At 38.4% G+C, this 18143-nt stretch overlaps 1 long non-coding RNA gene across 1 annotated transcript in view; it reads left to right on the plus strand.

Annotated features, from left to right (window-relative positions):
• The first annotated feature begins 715 nt into the window (after positions 1-715).
• The window catches only part of LOC133569976 (uncharacterized), a 235976-nt gene continuing 218548 nt past the window's right edge, over positions 716-18143 (plus strand). The window contains exon 1 of the long non-coding RNA XR_009810004.1: positions 716-815. This is a non-coding gene — a long non-coding RNA (uncharacterized LOC133569976). The remainder of the gene's footprint in view (positions 816-18143) is intronic.

The raw sequence follows: 18143 nt of genomic DNA on the forward strand, positions 1-18143 counted from the left end.
TAAAATATGATATGTTGAAATAGGCAATGTTGAATATTTAATTTGGAAATGTCATTTTTATATTTTTCGCTGAGTTAGTTTTTGTGTGTTTAAAAAAAAAAAAAAAAAACATTAATGAGATTAGCCTGCACCCGGTCCTCCCCAAAGGTTGAGGGGCCACATTGCTGCCGCTCATATGCATGTCTATTATAGTCCTTTGTGTGTGATCACCATCCTCTCCCCCTCTCCCTGCTAGACTTTTGACCTTTTTTTTTTTTATTTGCCTGTCCATTTTCAGCATCCCAACAAGCTAACGCGCTTTACACAGTGAACAGATGTGCGGCAGGTCGTCACTAGATGCTAATGAGGCCTCGGTCGGCCTGGGTGAACAAAAAACAAAACAAAACACGGCACGCCTTCATCCCACGTTTTGTGTTAGCGCAAATGCTAAGTCGCCTCCAAGCTTGACATGTGAGGGCGTGTGCACGCCATGGTGCGTCTCACTATCAGTGTCCCCCGGGCGAGGCAAAGCGTGCTGCTCTGCTGACAGTTCCCCCTTCTTGTCGCTGCAGAGGCCTCTGTGTGTGCGATCAATCTCTTGGGCCAGTGGTGGTGTGGGCCCAGCCTTGGCTGGAGCTGACTCCCTCTCTTTTCTCCTCTCTCCTATCCGCTCTCCTCCATCCATCCTTGGCTTCGCTTTGACTGTGGGACAGTAGGAGTACCACCTCTGGAGAGACGGCGCCACAACCAGCTTCTTTCCAGGGGGGATAATTAATGCACTCTACCATTAGGCCCCATGTGGACGTCTGACCTCGCCATTGCTCTGCTCCAAACGGGTATGTGGACCTTCTCGGTTTTTAACAACTCTCTTTTGCTGACTTACTGATTCTCTGACCAGCACACCCCCCCCCTCCCCCCACCTTCTCTCGCTCTCTCTCGCTCTGTCTCTCTACCTCTCTCCGACACACTCTCTCTCTCACACACACAAACACAAGCAGGCTACTGGGTAACTTTTAATAGTGTTTGCTTGTGCGAGGAAAGCTCTTGATCTACATTGTGTGGGTTTGCAGGTTTACAGGTGTAGACTTAGAGAGACATGTTTTGTGCTCTGAGGTGGCAAATGTCATGTTTTTGAAGTACAAGTGGGTTGTCTTTACTGCTCTGGGCTGTACGAGGTGCTTCGGCACCTCTGATCGACTCTCTCAAAGGTTACCGCGTTTCTCTCTTCTGTGATTTTGTTATGTATTTGATGTGCGATTCCTTGCTGAGAAAAGAAGTGGTGGGGGGGAAAAAACAAAATGTGTGAACACCAGTGATGATTGGAAGACAGTTACAAAGCTGTGTGCTTTTCATTATTTGTGCATTCTACTTTAGAAATGATTTGAGATATGTTGACCCAGCCAGAGACTAAACAAATGATCATGGAAACGTCTGACTTTATTTGATATTGGGTACAAATCACCATTTTAGAAATAAATATGTGAAGGACATGCTTGCCGAAAGGACTCCCAAGTCCGTCTGAAATGTTTTTAAAGGAAAAATGCAATTTCCTGGAAATTCCATTCAAATTTTTGGCGAGGGGGGGATTTTTCGGAACTTGAATTTACGTCAAGCAGGTGCTGCACAAATGCACTTCAAAGGAGCAAATAATAACCTCTTCTTTTAACTGTGTCCAGTCATCATGCAAGGTGCCGTGTTATATTTGCTTATACATGTACTGAAATACATTTCCTTTATTAGATGAGGTTGAGTGGCCCATTAAGAAGTTGTTCTAAACTTAATTTACATGTTCATATCCAGCAAAGCAGGAGGTTAATGGTTGACGAATTAACCCCTGCAGCATTATCTTACAAATGGCCTGCAGCACATGATAACCTATAATCAATATCACCAATTATGTGTCAGGCGCAGGCTATTGGCCTTGACCTGGCTCTCGTGAAGAGACCTTCTAGGAAACTGGATCTCTCACTGGTTTAGACACATCCAGGATGTCTTGCCCTTCTGATGTCATTAGACACACCTGGGACCACCAAGCATGCTAGCCCACTCTTCCATCCTCAGCTCAGCCTTTCCCCTGCACGTCTCCCTTTTTTTTTTTTTTTTACATATATCCTGTTATTTAGTCACTATTCAGAAATAAAGTCACATTCAGCTCATGTCTCTTTGTCCTTTCAGCATCAGTGCACATGTTCAAATGTTTAATTTATCATATGTATCATTTTTCAATCCAAAACCTGCAATACATTATTTTTGCATTAAATCCATGTTTAATCATGTTTATTTCTGTATGATCCGTCCACTTGTCTGTTGCATAAACTAATCTACCTACTTGAATTTGCATTAGTCACTGCTATTAAATACCATACATTCATAAAGTGCTCAAAATGCAGTACAACCAAATTAGATAACATTTAATAATATTGCAGGTGTCATTCAAAATTTAAAAACCCCTGCTGATTGCCATTTGAAGAACATGCAATAAAGGTACTAACTTTAATTATAAAATATTGCATTCTAGATATAATCACTTTCATGTGGTTAAAGGTATATAGGAGCACATAATCAAGTTAATTTACACATCATTATGCTTAATGAACAAAGCACATTGATCACCTTTTGCATGCACTTGGTGTTGTTTCTCAGAATAAAACTAATTATGACCTCGAACATGCAATTATTTTTGAAAGGCTGTCATAACAATAACTGAAATCACGATCACATTTTTGGAAAATATTGATAATGAACATTTTGTCACGTTATTGGTGTCTTTTACCTAAATTATATATATATATATATATATATATATATATATATATATATATATATATATATATATATATATACATATATATATATACTGTTTTTAAAACGTATAAATTCAAATTACCGTATGCATTATGTTAACGAATTATTATACTAATATTTATCATTAATAATTAACATATATACATATGGCTGGTGCACAAACATGTACATATATAGAATTATAATTTATGTTTATATGTTTTGTTATTGTTAATATTGTTATTTTGCAATGGGTGTTTAAAATGAAAAGTATGAATTTATTTTCTTAAATTTTTTTTTTTTTAAAAGGCGCTTCTGTGTTTCTGCCCTGCTTCTTCTGTCGGTCACTGCAGGCTTTAGAGACCTTGAACTTCACTCCATTGAGCAGGGTTTTTTTTTTTTTTTAGGTGGGGGCTATCGGGTCTGGTGGGGATAGGACGGGGGGGGGGGGGGGGGCAGCATTATGCCTCCATGTGACCGCTGTGACACACACTGCACATGACGGATAATGTTGCGTTCACACCAACACATTAGACACCAAAATAAGCTTTTATTGTTATAATGTTTCAAAATTTCAGTTCGCATTGCGATTTTTGTTGATATAAATATTAAACATATAAATGGTCTGCAGCAGATCGTTTAAAAATAATTAAAATGAATGTATAGTCATTTCTCGGGAGCCATTATGCGTGCACGTTTAGGCCCAGTTCTCGTCAGGATGCGTTTGTGTTGCGTTCACGGACTTTGTTGTAATTCTGTCCGCGTGTGCGCTCTCAAATGCTGATTGATTGTTGATCAAACGGTTTCATTACGTACAGTAGATAGACTTACTGTACATCCTGCATCGATGTTTCTATTTGTGCTGCACATATCACCTTAGGCTGTGTGGGCCTCGGGATTAAATGTCGCTAAAACTGGTGACAGGTTTGGCCCTTGAAATAGAATCAAATTTTCTGCTTAATAAAAACAATGCTAATAATAATAATACAAATAGCAATAACGAATTTAATAATTAGAATTAATACTTTATAATTGAGATACATTATTATGAAATCATGCTAATATATAATACAATTTCAAGTTGAATAATGCATTTGTGCATCTATAAAACTATTATTGATATTTAATTATTATTATTTTATTGTATCACTATATATAAAAACCTAAAAACATGCTAATCTATTTAAACATTTAATCCGTCATTTTTCAATAATTGTATTTTATAAAAACATATCAGATAGGGGAAATCTGAATATTAGCTTTCTGAGCAAAAACTGATAATATATTTTTTAATAGATTCAATATATTAATATATATTTTATAAAAACACGTAATTGTTATTATTATTATTTCTGTATTTATTTTTCAGAATGGCGCAATGGGGAAAGGTGCATTAGCACACGGTGTCCCGCTGTTTATTCTGAGCTGCCTGTTGCTGTAATGGCCTAATTGTTGTGCTCATGCAAACAAGTGTGCTATTAGGACGAGATGAATGTTAAACAGACGGATAAACACGTCACTCTCCATCCTGGCGCCTGCCAGATTCCTCCACAGCTGCCCCTCCGCAGCAAGACAATTAACGCAGCCTATTAATCCGCAATGATGCCTAATTAGCCCCCATTAGGGGCTGAAGGAGGGGGTGGAGCTCTGGGGCATGGGGGTGGCACTAATTGAAAAACAAGCTCCTGCGTTGTTGTTGTGTGAGTGTGTGTGTGTGTGTGTGTGTGTGTGTGTGTGTGTGTGTGCGTGTGTACGCGTGCAACATGGTCCATGGAAGGCGGCAGCTTTCCGTGAATTCATATTCAAATGAGGGGGGGCATTTTGGCACGTGCAAGCGCGCACTTACGCACGGCTCCTTTTGTGACGCTGAAGTCTGCGTGGAGATTTTGTCTGCTTCTTTTTGTGTAGGAGCACGCGCAAACTTCATTTATTTATTTATTTTTTTATTTTTTTATTTTCAGAACAAAAGCAGGATGGACAGTGTGTGCGTGCGTGCGTGCGTGTGTGTGCGTGCGTGTGTTTGTGTGATGCATGGGCTTGCACCTGCTTCATTCTCGCTAGATATATCAGCATTCTGTGTTTGTGTGCGCGTGCGTGCACGTGCGCATATGCGCGTGCGCGTTTGTGCGTGTACGTGTGTGCGCGCACCTGACTGGCCATGCATGTCACATTTGAGACGCCTTTCCTGCGGCATTTGTCTTCTTTCCCTTACACGGTTGCGAATGTGTGACCTAAATACGCATTTATTCCCCGTGATGCTTTTCGAAATTTCTGCCTTTTTCAATAAAAAAAAAAAAAAAAAATTAAATAAAACCGGAAAACCAATCCAATTCCTCTCGTTTTGTCCACGTGGTGGACTTTGATGAGCGTGATATACTAACATAATAAGAAGATGTTAATGAGAAAGCTCCTATATAGCAAGGCGGCTGCGCATGTGTGATCCTTTCTTCTAATGTAATATTAATGCATGCAGGGCATGCTTCATATCAGGCGAAGATCTCTCCAAAATTGTCCTCCACAGGGACCCACTTAGATGGAAGCACATATCGCGATGATCAGTCTTTTTAGCTTGCATATGAGAGCTTTCATTCCACTTTATGCTGTAAGTGACAAGCATTTGAAAAGCTTAGCTGCTGCAGGCCACACACTCGTGTTCTAGGAATTAAAATGCTAGTTTCCTTTTGCTGCAGATAAAATCAAAAGTACAGGAGATAATGAAAAACGAAAGAAAATGCACTGATGATTTACTATGTGTTTATATAAAACTAATGTTATGTAATTGTAATCAAAAGCAATTAGCACAGTAACACGATATAATGAGTCTTAAATATTTTGTCCAAACGTTGTCCAAAGAAACTGAAGGATGTGAGAGCCATACACCAGTCTGAAATATACTAAAATCAATATAATTATTCATTGTATGCTAACTTCCATCCATCCATTTTCTACCGCTTATTCCCTTTTGGGGTCGCGGGGGGCGCTGGCGCCCATCTCAGCCACAATCGGGCGAAAGGCGGAGCACACCCCGGACAAGTCGCCACCTCATCGCAGGGCCAACACAGACAGACAGACAACACTCACACCCACATTCACACACTAGGGCCAATTTGGTGCTGCCAATCAACCTATCCCCAGGTGCATGTCTTTGGAAGTGGGAGGAAGCCGGAGTACCCGGAGGGAACCCACGCATTCACGGGGAGAACATGCAAACTCCACACAGAAAGATCCCGAGCCTGGATTTGAACCCAGGACTGCAGGAACTTCGTATTGTGAGGCAGACGCACTAACCCCTCTGCCACCGTGAAGCCCTGTATGCTAACTTGTCTGATTAAAACATCAACATATTAGCTTTGTGCTCTAGGTAACACTGCAAATTAGTGTACTATTTAATTTAACCGTCGGGAAACATTTTTTTTTAATATTATTATTTAATTTGACTAATATCGTATTATTATGGATGCAAAATAATAACACTGCAATACACTTTTCATAACATGGTCACTACTGCCAAGTTTCTCTTGTCATATTCTTATTTTACTGCTGTATTTTTATTCCCATTGTTGCTTTTTATTTTTATTCATATTGTAATATTTCTCTTTTTTGTTTCCATTTAAAACCCCATTATTTACTTTTTACTTTTTAAAATTTATCTCAACTCTGGAATTTTAATTTTCCTGAAGGAACTCTCCTGAAGCAATCAATAAAGTACTATCTATCTATCCATCTATCCATCTATCTATCTATCTATCTATCTATCTATCTATCTATCTATCTATCTATCTATCTATCTATCTATCTATCTATCTATCTATCTATCTAATTATCGTAGCAACTAAACCCGTTTTTTTTAACCCTCAGGGGACAAAGGCATTACTTGTTTGTCTTTTTAGTACATTTTTGCTTTATTTTGGATATTTTTTTGTCGTTGTTATTCCACATGATTTTCCCTTAAGAGCGTTCATTTCATGTTCATTTTAAAAATGTCAATGTCCAGTCCTTTCACGGGTACACTGGCAATTATTCCACTATCACCCAGACAGGACAGATACTTTCTTCATTTTTCAAAGAGCATAAAAAACATTTTGGATTTATAAATGTATTAGTTATTTGAACTTTTTTTCTGCATACATTTTAAAAACAATAAATATTTGACCTTTTTTGTATAGGATTAAATGTATTGAGAAAAATTACCAAAAAAAGAAGAACATAATATAAACCTAAAATGTTTTTTTGCCCTTCAAAAACTTGAGGATTTCGATAAACGTTGTTGACAATTTAAAAAAAAAATCCCGTTGGGATGAGGGTTTAAGCGCAATTAAAAACCTACCGTATCTTGCAAGAAATCTGTAAATAAGACAAATAGAATTAATCGAAGACCATAAGATGCACAGGTCGTTGGCCATATTGGTTTTCAGGTTCCATTTTGGAGAGATTTTTTTTTTTGTATTTTTTGTGTAATTTCTTAATCCATCCATAACTAGTCTTTATAATGTGTCGCAGCCAATTAAAACATAGTTGCGGGCCGCAAATAGCCCCCGGGGCCACACTTTATACACACCTGTGCTAAAATGATGCACAAATACCAACATGGCCCATTATATTTCTCAAAGAAAAAACATTCAGATTAACAAATAGGCTCTCACATGCGTATCAATTATTTTGTCTGTTCTGAATAAAAACGTGGCATTATTGTATTCATAATTGATAGGCATCAAACATTGTGTGAAGGAAACATATCTCCATGCAGAATATCTGACTCTGCTGATGATTTTAGTGCAGACCACCCCAGAAAGGAGTCGTGGATAATGAGGCATAAAGCCGTTTGAGATAGGGGCCTCCTCCCGAATAAATCCCAAATTCTGCCTCAAATCAAGTGAGCGCTCACCATAGGGACCAACAGGTCAAGTCCACGACCTCCTGACCTCAGGGAGTCTGGCAAGGATGTGAGCGAGGAGGCTGAAAGCTGCTGCTGATGCTGATGATGATGGAGAGGGAAGCGTCTGAGTTCTGCTTGTTGTCTGTCTCTGCAACCTGCTGTCCTTAGCCGCGCGCCTCCCCGCTTGATTTTAGCCAACAACCCATCTATTATTCAACAGCCTTATTAAAAGTTATTTTCAAAGCCAGATGACCTGCCATTGGGGGGCCCTCTGAGTGGGCAGACAGGCTGCAAAACCCAAATGGACACAGTGGAGCTGCTAAAACACACAGGCTTGGAAGCAAACAGAAAAACAGGGTCTGCATTATTAAGAGGAGTGTTTGCCATCGCAGAAATAAGAGCTCCTGAATATTTCACTAGCACAGTTTCAAATATAGATGAATATTTAATTAAAGACAGGTTTGGCCACACAGGTATGCAGCGACTAAAACACAGTATTTCAGTGAGGTTTTAATACAAAGGTGTTAAACATACAATCGGGGCGGCCAGATTTGGCCTGCCACTTCATTTTAAACGGCTTGAAAATAAAATGCGACAATAAAGCACTTTATCTTTTCTTACTAAAAAAATATGTTTTCTTTCTGTTTGACAGAAAAAAAAATACATGTAGCAGTTGCATATCTTTTCAAATCTAATATTATCCAATTATGCAACAAATTGGCATCCAGCTCAAACATGTTTTATGTTCAAATTAATATAAATACTTAACAATCTACTTGACTTATGACTTCAAAGCAAGGTATCCATCAAATTGTACATTGTGAAAATAAGAATAGATTTTATGGTAAAAACAAAAACTGGCAACTCAGTCGCCCGAATTTCACTGTAAAGATAAACTTTAGTGCAGTCTTTACTGTAACACACCGTACAAACAACAACCGTAGATGTTATGTAAAAAATAAAATAAAAACAGTGGTATTGTTTTTCCATTTACAGTACTACACTGTAAAAATAACCTGTATGTTTTACTGTAGAATTATGGCCATTTAACAGATTTTTTTCAAAATGTACATAGGAAAAAAATCAGGGCTGTCAAAGATAACGAGTTAACTCATGTGATTAACGACAAAAATGATCTCATTAATCATATGCACACTTATTTCAATCAGGCAATTTATTTTGACCGTACCAGCTTTTACCTTCACTGCTTTACGGTCAGTGCTCAGATCAATGCATTCATCAGTACAAAATTGGTGTGCTCGCTGTCAAATTTAATTCTAAAATAAAGCCTGAAAGAACTTTAGATTAAGCTGTTACCAAGTTTTGTTAAAAAAATACATGCATTTAAGAAAAAAAAAACTAAAAACGTTCCTGGATGACACTTGAAAATACAATTGCATTTGTGTACAAATACTGGGGTCTTTTCTTAAGTTTATTTAAATTATGCAAGCTAATAATCACCTGTGATTAATCATGATTAATCCAAATATCAAAATAGGCGCCAGCATCCCCCGCGACCCCAAAAGGGAATCAGCGGCAGAAAATGGATGGGTGGATGGAGTAATTAATAATTATACAGCTCTAAAAAAATTATAATAATCAAATGGATAAGCACTTGTGTAATGATATCATGAGGAAAACCTCACAAATGTATATTAAATTATCCACTGTTACAAGCAGCCCTCTGAGGCCAACCATGACTGCGATGCGGCCCTTAATGAAAACAAGTTTAACACAGAGAGAAGTGGTTCTCAACCTTTTTTCAGTGATGTACCCCCTCCGAACATTTTTTTGATTTAAGTACCCCCTAATCTGAGCAAAGCATTTTTGGTTGAAAAAAAAGAAATAAAGAAGTAAAATACAGCACTATGTCATCAGTTTCTGATTTATTAAATTGTATAACAGTGCAAAATATTGCTCATTTGTAGTGGTCTTTTTTTAACTATTTGGAAAAAAAGATATAAAAATAACTAAAAACTGATTCAATTATAAATAAAGATTTCTACACATAGAAGTAATCATCAACTTAAAGTGGCCTCTTTGGGGATTTCTAATAGAGATCCATCTGGATTCATGAACTTAATTCTAAACATTTCTTCACAAAAAAGAAATCTTTAACATCAATATTTATGGAACAAGTCCACAAAAAATCTAGCTGTCAACACTGAATATTGCGTTGTTGCATTTCTTTTCACAGTTTATGAACTTACATTCATATTTGGTTGAAGTATTATTCAAAAAATATATTTATAAAGGATTTTTGAATTGTTGCTATTTTTAGAATATTTAAAAAAAAATCTCACGTACCTCTTGGGATACCTTCAAGTACCCCAAGGGGTACGCGTGCCCCCATTTGAGAACCACTGACATAGGGGATTGCTTTTGTTGGAGAAAAACCTAAACATTGATTTACCTGAATCAAAAAATTAAAATGAAATACAAAAAATGGTTATTGTAAAAATATTCATTAAAAATACAAAAATGCCTTCCATGCTCCACGTCAACTACTGCAGTATAGCTGACAAATACTATGGAAACATAACCCTGGTGGAGGTAAAATAAATAAAACATCAACAGATTTATGCATGAATCCATATATATATATATATATATATATATATATATATATATATATATATATATATATATATATATGTATATATATATATATATGTATATATGTATATATATATATATATATATATATATATATATATATATATATGTATATATATATATATACATGAACTGATAATTGAAACCATAACAAGTGAGAACAACCCTAAATGAACAAATCCTCATCTTTTAATTTGAATGTCAAAAAGCAGCACTTTAGTTGATGCTCTGTGTGTGTATGTGTGTGTGCGTGTGTGTGTGTGTGTGTGTGTGTGTGTGTGTGTGTGTGCGTGTGTGTGTGAGAGTTTACTTTTGAATATTCACATTTTGTTGGAGGAGCATGACATTACCTTTTCCCCCTTAATGCGCAGTGTGCACATGCACTTCCCGGCTGTGTCCAGAGAGGGCTGGCCTATCATGGGACGGAAGGGTGAGTTGGGGGAGTGCTGGGGTGCAGAGGCGTCGAGTGTAGGAGCGGGCTCGGGCGCAAAGGTCGGGTATTGGGGGGTGGGGGTGCGGAAAGACAGGCGGGCTGGCCGAGCACTGCAGCTCTGAACCTAACAGATGGTGAAGGTCAGGTGACGTCCCCTGGCCTGGCCTTTCCCCAGTAATTGAGGATAATTTGAGCAGCAAAAAAGAGGAGGCCTGTCCTCTGTCAGGCCCACAGAGAAGAGATGAGCTTAATATGAAAATGATGTTGCATTACGGCCGGCTTTGCCCGGCTGCCCGGTCTCTTAATCCTGGCCTGAGGCTGCGGGAATGAAGGAGTGTCACCCAGGGTCCAGGCGCCACGCCACGCACATGAATACATCTCAAAGGTGTCCCCCCCCCCATTAGCCAGAACTCTGCCAGGCCCGATTACACACTCCCACTCAGGAGCTGGGCAGCATTCGGGGGGCATTTTAGGGATGCCCGCGATTGGACTGACTTCACCTCTTATCACATAAGAACAAAAGAGGTCCACAAAGGCCGTCTGATACTTCCCTGCAGCCTGTCTAGTCGGCTCCATCGCGTCCTCTTGCAGCATATCATGCTCTACTCGGTGCTGGTGCTCCAAAAATAACATGGTCCGATGTAAAAAAAAAAAAAAAAAAAAAAAAATCAGCATCCCTTGTAAAATAACTGGACTTTACCTGCAAGGTGCAACTGCAGTTGTCTCTTTGGAGCGATAAAAGCGTTTACAACTATTGATCAGATCGTCAAGCTGCACATGTTAACCTGCAGAGCCTTGAAAATAAGTTTGTGGGGATAGGAAGGTGTGCCTGGGGAGCCTCTCACCCAAGCTTAAGCAAGATGGCTTACAATGCAGCAACGGTGGCCACAGCCCTTCTTGCGACACTTGCCTTTTTTTTTGCTCACTTTCAGAATAAAATCACACTCACACGACACACCTTGCAGTTTTATACCATGCACTAATTCACTTTTTAATTTTTTTTAACTGAGAAAAAAACCCCATAAAACCTACAATAAAAAAATACAAGTTAATGTGAAATCCCTGTTTGTTCAAACCTAAACCACTATTAACAGCACAAACTGAAATTTAGGTAAGATTAAATATCTTAAATAAGGGTGATATTTGCTCATTTTCTGTCTGATAAGATCATTCTTCTCACGAAGCAGATTTTATGTTAGAGTGCGTTACTTGTTTTAAGAGTTTTGGTCCTAAATGAGCTTGTTGCTGAGATTTTATGACCTATATTGAGTAAAACATGCTTGAAACTAGAATATCAACTGTTGCAAAGCTGTGGCATCAAGACTCACAAGTATAAAACTACTTTTTTAAAGTAATAATTTCTCATTTCAAGCTTGAAAAAAGATAATGGCACTAACATTTACTTCATTCAACAATATTTTTCAACATATTGAGCAAAATGGTCCAAAAAAAAAAGTCTACTAAATAAAGTGCACTTGTTATTAGTGAGAGTATACTTATTTTAAGGTATTTTTGTGTTCATTGAGGTTATCTTATTTTGGAGAGTTTTGACAAGCCACATTTTCTTGTTCTATTGGCAGATAATTTTGCTTAGTTCAAATAAAATACCACTCATTTTTGTCCTTCTTTCTTGTTTTTTGAACACTGACTTTTTACAGTTCATCTCTGGTTAATAATTGCAATACTTTCAGAGTAACATACACACTGTGAAATAATAGTTAATTAGTGTGACTCTTTACAGTGAGTTGTATTTTGAATTACAGCATTTTACTGTGAATAAATATTGTTGAATACTGTGAAATCCAGGTAAAGATTTACAATGTAGGTGAGCTTTCCTGAGGTGTCGGGATCTCCAGACCTTGTGTTGTTGTCTTGTTCACCTTGACTCCCATAAGAGCAGCGCGTGTAAAAGGAGCTCCCTGACCTGTGACCTCCTCTGGAAGCTCAGAGAGCCTCCTGGTCTTAAAGGAGTGTCTCAAAAGTGGGCTCCTTGCACATTAAGAAGTTTCCCGAAAAAAACCGCTGTTTACCTCCGCCAGAGTAGGTCTGTCTCCATCACAGTTGGTTTGTTAGATGCTTAGCAAACAATTGTTTCACATCCAAGTGGATGTGTTTGGCATGGAATATTAAGATTGATCTTTGTCCCGATGGTTACATGTTCTTATTTTTTCATTGAACATGCACTTATTTTATTGAAAAATAACAAAAAAAAAATCCACTGTAAATATTGTCATTGTTAATTCACAATAAATGATTGGCTTATAATATCATAATTGTATCTGTACAGCAATTTATATAACCGCGGAGCTGGGATTTTACACTTGATTACAAAAAAGGTACAACTAAATGCGGTAACTTCACAGTTGTAATTTTATAGTGAATTACCCTCTCGGTTTAACAGTGTATCGCCAAATACCGTACAAGAGTGTACAACGTAGTTTATAAAACACCATAAGAGACAAATCAGTTTAAATTTACAGTAATTTGTTAAGACTTTGATTACACTATTTTACTGTGGAATAACATTTATTTACTCTGAAATATAAGGATAAGGTAATGTTTACAGTCATCTTTGTAATGTAACAGTACATTTTGATTACATTATTTTACTGTGAAAAATACTGCTAAGCACTGTGAAACCCTGGTAATTTTTACGGTGTCAAAACAACTGTTAAATGAACAACATGTCATCAAATAGGGGCTAAACATGAACATATTGTCAGCACATTGTTAAATGAATTCTTGGACTCAGCATTATTGTCTTTTATTGAAACTTATTATCTGTGCAGGTGTACCTTCTGTTGTTTAAGTAGGTAAATAAATAAAAAATTGGTAGCTGAATGTGTTTGCTTGCTCACCAGGGGAGTTTTTCCATAAGCTGTTTGCTCCGGTGGCAGACGTTATCATGCATGTGTTTTTAATTTTGCAAATCCAAGCAGATGACAAAATTAATATATACTACATTTTGTTTTCTGCTCATTATATAACTTGTTATGTCTTGCTTGAAGTGAAAATAACCTCTTGTTGTTCCCTTTGAACCTGGAGATCATGGCAGAAAGTATGTCTTTGAAAAGTAAAACAAAAAAATCCACTTTTAAATAAGATCAATTGTAAACAAACCCAGGGCAAGCCTTTGAAAGGCCCCGCCAAGAGATTTACCTTGCCCTGTGGCAAATAATATTTTTTGAACTGAGTTTAAATTTCGAGTGTCTTGGGTTTATAAAAACCTGGAACAAAAGAAAGCCAGTCTCTGAGCAGCAAATATTATCTGCTGGCTGGGCAAGATGTCAAGACATCCTTTTGTTGTCTCAAATGCAGGGCCAGACCCCGCATGTGTCTGGCAAATCCCAGAATAAAGCACCGAATATCGACTTATTTATTTCAATTTGGTAGGATCACTACAAAAACCGCATCCTCATGCACTGACACACAACTGATATACATGCTGATGTATTACACCCTTTGCTATCCGTCCTAATATGTTGATTTAGCTTTATTATTAAAACAGTATTAAATGAGAATAATATTGTCTACTATGAGAATTGACATTCTGCTGTATTCTGAGAGGAAGAAGAAATAAGACTCTCCACTGTGTGTCTTTCAGGGTGACTTTCTCTATGTAATATCAGCACTATGAAAGCAAGTAATAGACCTTTCTTGGTGCCTTGATCAGTGTCATGATGATGAAAGCATATGGGAATGTGTCACTGGGGCCTGCTGTGACTTCCATTACTCCTTAATATCCTGCAATCTTTTCACTCATTTGCTACCAAAACCTCGGACTCGAACAAACCATAACGCCACACACACATTTGCACCTCTCCTTTCTGCCTGCTGCGACACATTTTGTCCTTAGTTTGTTAGGAATAAAAAAAAAAAAAGATACATTTTTGAATCTCCTTTTTTTTTAACTAGCACATATTTGGAGAGAGTGCAATTTTCCTTTCCTTTGACATCGCACAGGATGACTGCAGCTCCATTTTGCTCGCTGTCATTGCATGTTTGCATGTAATGGAGGGATGTGGCGGATGCATGGCGAGGGCTTGCAACAGCCGCGATATCAACATTTTATTTTGAGGTTGTTGTTTTTTTTGTTTTTTTTCACCCACCCCCGATCCCATTCTTTAATCCCTCTGATGAAATCTGGACCGGCAGAGGCATGTTCAGGCAGACAGCAATTTGACTGCACCATATGAGGCTCTCACATGGCGGCCGGCAGGGAGGAGAGGACTCCGTCAGCCAGACGGATGGAAATACAGGACATAAAATCCCGAGCAAGCTCAGGCCCGATGTTTTGTGCCACTCCTTTTTAGCAATGTTGCGTAAAAAAAAAAAAAAACTTGTTGCAAGCCTTGCTTAGCTGAATGCAGGTAAACAAATGAGAAGTGTACTTACACAGAAAATCAGCCAGGTAGCCATACAAAATGGCGGTGAGCCGCATGCTGCTTTTAGCCCCTCCCTCTGTTGCGTGACGCAGACACCCTGATCATGTGATTAGAGAGGATGGAACATAGCTGTGTTGATGCTGCATGGTTACCTCCCAGACTCCCCATGTTTATCTCTACCGCCTCGAGGAGGGACCTTTAAGAGCTGCATCACTGTCAGGCAGAAGTATACAAGCACAGGTTTATGTATATGGTATATTTTTTTACATAATGCTTGTAACACCACTTTCACATCACATACTGGAGTCGTATACTGCAGTGATTAATATTTTGCATCAATAAATTAAACAATGTAATTCTGTATAATAGTATAACATCTCTTTATTTGTTTCTGTATTTCTTGTTTTGTAGTTTAGAACAAACAGCGCATCAAATCAATTGAATATAATTGAAGTACTTTTCATATCTTATTAAATCCTAGCCCATATTTTATGATGCACTGTAGTTGTACCCTACTGTATAAGCCAGAATATTATAAGAGTAATACATAACGATAATACAGGATCTCATTGCATTGTGCATTTTGTATTTTAGCACCTGCATTATGCATAAGCTGACTAAGTACTGTTTTGAAGTACATTTGTGGTTGTTTCATTCCTGGATGAAGAGAAAAGAATGGTGCGAGTGATTTTAATAAATAATATTCAATATTTTCATCTTTTTTTTTTTTTTCATTTTGGAAATGGTTTATATTAGTCCTTCTTTTTGCACAATTCCTTTCAGGCAGGATTTACAACCATACATAAAAAAAAAATGGATGCATTGGAAACGTGTTTGCCATTTTTTGTGAAAATTGAGACATTTCAAATCATCCAAATTCCATAAGTTTTTCTGATTTCTGGCTAAAGAAAAATGAAAGAATAAAAGATCACTCAAAATGTGACCATGGTATGAATCATTTTGGCCTAAAAATTACATACCGTATACAGTATGATTTATACTGAATATGATTTTTTTTAATTAATCATGTGTGAGAGAGGGTAATGTTTAAGGGAATATGTGTACAATAATTACAGTTGGATTAATAGAGTGTTCCCGTAAAATGTTCTGTATAAGGACAGCTCTGTTGCCTTGTTTGTGTAACGCGTGGGGCGCATGGTGATGCGGAGTCGTTCTCTCAAGGATGCAGTCGGGCTCGGACACAGCATGAAGGTAAGAGTAAATTATTTATTTAAAAATAAAACAGGCTATGAAAAAGAAAAACTTGCTCATAGCACAAAAGACAAAACAAAAGAGCTAGCATGGGAGCTAGAGGAATAACAAGGCCTACCGCGGAAGCTAGCAAGTCCAAAACTGGGGAACAAAAGTCGTTACTCGTGTGAAACACAAACTACGAAGCCAGGCTGAATGGACGGAAAAGGCGGACCAAAATAAAAAATAAAGACAACTATCAGAAAACAGGTGTGCGTCTGAAACAAGCGGCAGGTGAAACTAATACGTAACTATGGTGAAAAAATAAACAAGGAAGTATAACCAGGAACTAAAGAAGTCAAACACTAACAGAACATAATACAAAAAGACTCAAAAACCTAAACATAATATGATCCGGGCAGCGGATCATGGACCCCCCCCCTCCCCTAAAGGCCTACTGAAACCCACTACTACCCACCACGCAGTCTGATAGTTTGTATATCAATGATGGAATATTAAAACTGCAACACATGCCAATACGGCCTTTTTAGTTTACTAAATTGCAATTTTGAATTTCCCGGGAGTTTAGTCTTGAAAACGTTGTGTAATGATGACGTGTACGCAAGACGTCATGGGTTTTTAGGAAGTATGAGCGCTACACACACACACAGCTAAATGTTGTCTGCTTTAATGGCAAAATTACACAGTATTTTGGAGAACTGTGTTGCTGAATCTTTTTGCAATTTGTTCAATTAATATTGGAGAAGTCAAAGTAGAAAGATGGAGTTGGGAAGCTTTAGCCTTTAGCCACACAAACACACGGTGATTCCTTGTTTAAAATTCACAGAGTTGAAACTTTCCTATGGATCACAGCGGACATGGATCCCGACCACTTGTCAACCAGCAGATTTCGATGAGAAAATTGTGGTTAAAAAGTCACCACTTAACGGATATCAGCTGAGCTTGCGCCTCCCGTACAGCTGCCGTCGACTTCCCCGAGACACTGCGCGTCAACACGCGGCCGTGGACGTACACTTCCAACTATCAGGTACACTTAAACTCACTAAAACACTAGCAACACAATAGAAAGATAAGGGATTTCCCAGAATTATCCTAGTAAATGTCTCTAAAAACATATGAATCCGTCTCAATGCAACGCGATTGCAATCGCATTTTTTTTTTATTGTTTTTTTTTTTTTTCTAGTCCGTCGCTATCAATATCCTCAAACACAAATCTTACATCCTCGCTCAAATTAACGGGGAAATTGTCGTCTCGGTCCGAATAGCACTTTTTGTTGGAGGCTCCCATTAAAAACAATGTGAATATGTGAGGAGCCCCCACACGTGTGACGTCATCGCGTGCGACTTCCGGTAGAGGCAGGGCTTTTCTCCAGTTGCGAACTTTATCGTCGATGTTCTCTACTAAATCCTTTCAGCAAAAATATGGCAATATCGCGAAATGATCAAGTATGACACATAGAATGGACCTGCTATCCCTGTTTAAATAAGAAAATCTCATTTCAGTAGGCCCTTAATTGACAGATTCTAGATATCCCAGAAAATGACTTAACCCCCCCCCCCAACTATAAGACAGTACATGAGTCAAGGGAAGGCGGAGGGAGGACATGGCGGAGGGTCGCCAGGCCATGTGTCCCCGAATCCACCGGGGACAAGTCAGGTGGCGGCGGCGAATGGAACGCAGCTGCCGCAATTGTCGAGGCGGGCGAACTCGAAAAGGCCACATTGGTGGCCGCTGATAAGGTGGGCGTGAGTGGCGCCAGAACTTAAGCAGCCAGAGAGTTCTAAGGCAAAGTCTAGGGTGTCGCTGCTGTTTGCACCACTGGCGTCCATGCACTGACCTCTGAGAGGGGCGCCTGCA

The sequence above is a fragment of the Nerophis ophidion genome, linkage group LG02 (assembly GCF_033978795.1).
Source record: "Nerophis ophidion isolate RoL-2023_Sa linkage group LG02, RoL_Noph_v1.0, whole genome shotgun sequence".
NCBI classification, from domain to species: Eukaryota; Metazoa; Chordata; class Actinopteri; order Syngnathiformes; family Syngnathidae; genus Nerophis; species Nerophis ophidion.